Here is a 6,164-nt window from a genome sequence, read left to right as displayed (position 1 = left end):
ACACCTGTAAATCGCTGAAAAGGGGGGAATAATTCTTCATAGACCTGGCACTCTGTACACAGTGTGCTGTTGCCAAGTTCAGTTTAATCTCCACACCTTAATTATAAAAAATGACTGTGTCTGACTTTGGTTACTGGGGAAACTGCATGCTGGGTACTGGAACATCAAAAAGGATAGTTCCTTTCCTGTTAACTCAAAAGGTTTTCCGTTTTCAGTGAAAAATGTGTTTGTCTGAAGATAACTTTAAACATGTAAAAGTACCAGTTTTTGTAGACAGGATCATATGTGTCTTCTCATTAGGAAAGGGATTTGTGTCAGTGTGGGACTGCAGCCTAGCTTTATATTGTTAAATGGTAATTATGAGGCAATGTGTTTCAGGTCATTATACAGAAAAATGTGATTAGTGCATTACTTTTAAGAATAAGTGATATCAACAATGGAATCAAAATGACTAAATTCTTTCATGCCTTGAACTACCGCAGTGGAGCAGCAAGTTTAACACTATCCTGGCCACTTATGGTATATACTGTGTGTGTTATATTGCAGGGGGCAGTATTACAGATCTTGTGAAGCAGTGTAGCATACCAGGTTCAAAAACAAGCAAAGGATAAGAATCACTAGAAAATTAGCTCGTTTGGCAAAAATATATTTTTGCTTGTTTTGATCCAAATGGCCTTTTTTGCATGATAGTAACTAATATTCAAATGCTGATTTGCAAAACGATTGTCAGAATAATACTCTGATGTGTCTTCTTGCCTTAGACGCCTTCCCTTATGACTCCATTTGATTTGCAAGGCAGCCTCACTATTTTACACACACACGCACGCACACATCCTTGCTTACAGTGTGAGCCTGTCTGTGGGAGTTCTTCTCAGTACAGTATGCAGACTGTGGGTTTTATCAGAGGCGTCCCACCTGGAGGGAGTCTGGAGGCAAAATCACAGCTTCAGACAGATTTAGAGCTCTTTCTGCTCCACAGGAATGAACGAGCGGTGTTTGTCTTGCACCGTGTTTGAATAGTTCTCTTTTTGAGAGCGAGCCTCCCATTGGAAAGTGGCTCCTGGGGTGTGAGGATGCATAATGATGCCGTTGGATAAAAGTCTTGCATCTGTGAAATGGTGACAGAACACACAGAAGCAACAAAAAGATTATAATTAAAGGAAAGCAAAGTATTTCTGCACTTTTTCATTATTATTATTCAGTGAAAAGTTAGCCTTGACTAATCTTTGACATGTCAAAGAGGTTTTTTTCATCCTATGAATAACAATGTTAAAATGTGTTTTGCAGAATTCCAGCCTTTAATGAGTAAGAGAAATGACAAAGGCCTCAATGAAAAAAACATTTTTAAAAAAGAACGTTGGAGTCAAGCATGTTCCTGGTTTGTTAGCTATTAATCTCCCCATGCAAGGCTTTCCTCATAACTTTTTAGCACCTTGTTTAATGTTGGGTAAAGAGGACACTTAAGAAAAGATGAGACACATAAATGTTCCAGTTTAAGAATCAAAATCAGAGCAGTCTGAATTGCAACTCTGGGCATATCCAGTCATATATTTTCTGTGGATGGAGGAGGAAGACGTGTTCGGCAGCTGTCACTACTGAGAACTGTGTACCTTCTTAAAATATAGTGAAGGGCCAAAAATAGGTCACATGCCTGTTTCTGAGGCTGATATGTGCCTCGGATTTAATTTAGTCAGGCTGACTAAGATTAAAACCAAAATTAAGCCTGGCACAAAAGCCTCACCTAATGTGGTTATGCTTTTTTTTCTTTAACACGTTTAAAATGCACGAGTATATGCTTTTTTAATGACTTGTCAAAAGTGCATGTGGTTACAATCAGAACACGTCTGTTTATAGTCTGTTTATAGGTATGCCACATCATAATGATTGCTCTCTCTCTGATATATATATGTATCAATGGAGGGAAACCAAATCAGGTGACCTCGCTATGAGCAGATTCATGAAGCCTCAGAATAAACATATAGCACGTTCAATTAATGTGATAAATGATCATTATAAATCCACAGTTCTCTGTGATCACTCTGAATGCAGGGGAGCTCAGATTAATAATGCCCCTCTTCATGGTGACTGTCTCCAGTGTAGCAAAAGTATTTAGTATTTTTTCTTTTGCTTGAATTTGTGAAATTATTATAATTCTATACATTACGGCTTTGAGCAAGGTGGAAAAGTTGTGAAAGCTCTCGTGTAACTAATAATTTGCCATCATCTACATTTGGGCCTTTGTAGTGCAACTATTGTGTCCTTTAGCTCAGGTCCCCCAGGAACAACAGCAGACTGCGAGGCAATTTTAGCCCCCTGATCACGCTCTAAATTTCACATCACGTGACCATCACAGAACTCGACATGTATTGTTCTCACCGATGGTTACAAAAGAAACGCAATTGAAGCCATCAAAGTCTCACTGAGATAAAGGGTTTGTGAAGTTTTAAAAAAATGTTCAACCTATGCAGGAAGGGATCAACTTAGAGGCAACTTAGAAGATTATGCCATGTGCTAATATAACATTCATGGCACACATATTAGCATTAGCACTGATAAGGATCTGATGTACAGTCATAGCTACTGACATCAAACTTTATATATTGCCTGAGTTTTTGTGAGTTATTTTTCTAGATTAAAAAAACAAACAAACAAATTTTGATAAAAAGATCAAACTTTATTTATCCCAAAGAATAATTCTTGTACTGCTCAGAAAAATCACACTGAAAAATAATAAAAAATAGAAGAATATATATGGAGCAATAATGTAATAGATTAACATCAACACCTAAAAGTATGACACTAAATATAAAGTATTCACTGTAGAATTTAAGAGAATCTTAAATTAGGATTAATGTAAGATTATTTCTGTTCACTTTATACTTGTACATGTTTGTTATGTAAAATAATGACAACACAAAAAGTCAATACGTGAAACAGCTGCAACAGACAAAAGACAGAGAACTAGGCAATCTGCACAAAGTCGTGAAAACAAGGTTAAAGGGATGTCCTGGCTGCTGTGTTTACAATATTGTTATCTTTAGAATATTAGATAAAGCCTCAGAGTGATCCAGTAACTGAAAGTAAAGATGATACAAAAATAAACCACTGTGAAGTCGGAGTAAATAAAACAGAAAGAAGGCGAGTATTAGCGGAAAGGCTACAATTTGCGCTGCTTCTGGTTTCAATTTCATCTCATTATCCTGAAATGAGAACATTCTCAGAGCCTTATTTTGAGATACTGCTCATAGTTTTCTAGTGATTATAAATTTGCCAATCTTGCACATGCTTTATGGTTGCATATTTAAGCAAGGTTTAGTACAATTTCATTTTCATTTTGCTTTAAGTGGCCATTTAGAGTGTGGATTTCACTAAAGTGCTTACTGTGACTGAAGTTTAGTCACAATAAAAAAACCACAAAATTTCTACTCATGGTAGCAAGGAAGGTTTGATCTGTGGATGACATGTTCAGTTTTTTATTATGTATCGCTGCAGTATAAACCAGAATGGTATTGGTTTTTTAAATTTATTTACTTTTTCTTTCTGTTTCTGCTGTCTCCTCTGTGGCAATCAGGCAGGGAGACTCTCACCAGGGCCAGGCAGGCATGGAAGCACAGACAGGAAGTGACTAGATCACATGTGACAATACTGCACTGAAGGAGGCCTGCACATCTACCACTGCGGACAGAGTGACATTACGGAGACATAGAAGGGGGTGGCAGTCACTGCCCATGCAGAAGTGAACACAAAGGAAGAGGTTGTAATTGGTTCATATACAATTTCCATCACCGCGAAAGCAGGGAGAAAAACTAAAGTGATCTGTAACTGTGAGTCTGTGTGAAAAAAAAGAAAATCAATTTGTCAAGAGACCACATCTCAACCGCAGGGAGCGAGAGACGTGTTAGAGTGAGCTCAGGAGAGATTATAAGAGCAAGCTGAGAAGGGGGGTGTGAGTCCAAAGGTGCTTATCTGAAGCTGTGTGAGTTACATAAACACTGACCCCTGCCTGCCTGCCTGCCTGCTTGCTTTGCTGCTGGATGGAAATCAGGTTGCAGCATCCAGTCAGAGCATTTAAGGTCACAATCATGGCCAGGACGCTATGTACAGCCAAGAGGTGACACAGCAGGCTGAGACACCAATAATATCTACAGTACACCAGAGTACACTGAAGGGCTAGGAAATATGTTTTTGGCTTGTTGCCTCATAGCGGTGTTCACAAATGCTCTACACTCTTTGCCTTTTGAAAACTAACCAAGATGAACAGATTTTCTGGAGATTAGGGGGGGAAAGGCGTAATTTTGGTAATTGTTGTTAAAAGTTGTTTAGATTCATCCTGTTAGGGATACAATGTAATCCCATCCCAAGACGCTGTACCCTTAGCGTGGTTGAAGATATTGCTGTGCGATACTGCACATTTTGGCACCAATCTGATGCCAGATACAGGGCCAGTATCACCAATACCAATACTTTTGATATATAATGGCAGTTTATGTGAGGGAGAGCAGTGTGTCGTGATTCATGAGATGAATGGTCGTTAATTTGCCAATTCTGAACACATTTTAATGACCACTAAATCACTGTGATTTTTACTGTACGTTATAATTAGCTAATACAAAAAAACACATCTTTTAGCTTTTTGTGGGGTTTGGAGATCTGGATTGCAAATATGCCTGTCTCTACACAAAAAGATTCACACATTTTTCACAGTGCATGTTTGAGGTATAGTTTTTTTTATAACCAAAAAAGTGTCGTTCATGTGTGACCCATTGGACGCTGCCTGCATTTGCTCTTTCCTGCAGCACCTGCAGTACCCACATTGCTCGAGCCGCACACCTTACCTTTTACGAGCTTGGCTAACATCACAGAATATCAGATTAAATATGTGATGGCTTGCAAGGGCGAAATTTGGACACGCTTCAGTTAAAATGCCAAAGAGGGAGCGAGTGTATTCATACCAAGAGAGGCTGCACAGCCATCAAAGAGCTAGATCACAAATCTCAAGAGATGCTGCAAAGCACACCTGCGTAGAGTAATGGGGGTTAGCTGAGGTGCCTGCCTGTAAATTTGAAGTTCAGAAGAAACAGTGTGCTTTACTGTCTTTTTCCTCTCCTGATTTACTGCAAATGCGGGATCTTACTTCATTGTCTTTCGCCAGACCTTTCATTGACACTTTTTCCTGTGAAAAACTGGAATACTATCCCATTGTGATGTTGCCACAAAAGATGAGCCTTAATAAGACCAAGCCTTTAAATCAATAACAAATATTCTCAAGAGTAATCCACCTTTTGCAAATCACACCCCTTTAAAATCAGACCAGACAAACCCCAGCTAGACGATGATATCTGCAGTTATGGCCCGAAGAGCTACGTGAAAGCTAAAGACGCTGTTTGCAGATTTGAAATATGTATTGCAGTATTGCAATACCTGAACTCCTTTTTCTGTCCATAGTGTGTTTGCAAAGAGAGACTTAGGCGATCGGAGCAAATACTTTATGCTGTCAGTTTTGATTGCTCACTTAGCTTAGACACTGAATTAAAGCTTTGACATTTATTGTAACACAGGTATAATTCAGCTACAATTTAGTAGCTAAAAATAATGTTTTTTTCAGAATGCTTTTCATGCTCATCTTAAGAAAGGATTCACTTAATGCTTTTGAAACCTGTTACCTTCACTCATTCTTTTCCTCACTGTAATAGTGAAGGGCAGCAGCAGTTAGGAAGGAGCCATCATTTTACAGCTAAGAAGGACTTAAAAATGATCGGCAGCTCTTTTCGTTTCTCTTTGAAGCATGAACTTGCTGGCTTTGTCTGTCAGACATGTTCTTATAATGATAATGCCTTAAGCTCAGCCTCCAATTTCTTAAATAAAGGTTGAACATTTTAGTGCACTGCACGTGTTATACATGAAAGAGGTTTTTTTTAAAGCTTCAAAAGATTAGATGGTTGATTTGTAACTGATTTGTGTTGATAGAGCTGTTTTTTTTAAAGCTGTTGACTCATGAAACAGTATTAAGTCAATAGATGTGAAAACTGGGTGAAAAATAAGTCCACTGACCCACTCATCAATAGTTTATGTGCTAACTTGGTAACACTGATTCTACCCCAGTTCACACATGATTAAAATAAACTTTACTGATGCATACTATAGCAAAAAAATGACTTAAAAAT

The sequence above is a fragment of the Copadichromis virginalis genome, linkage group LG20 (genome assembly GCF_057382275.1).
Source record: "Copadichromis virginalis isolate Kocher_CV1m ecotype Utaka linkage group LG20, C_Virginalis_male_GT1.1, whole genome shotgun sequence".
Taxonomy (NCBI): Eukaryota; Metazoa; Chordata; class Actinopteri; order Cichliformes; family Cichlidae; genus Copadichromis; species Copadichromis virginalis.
Note: the sequence above shows the minus strand (reverse complement) of the source record.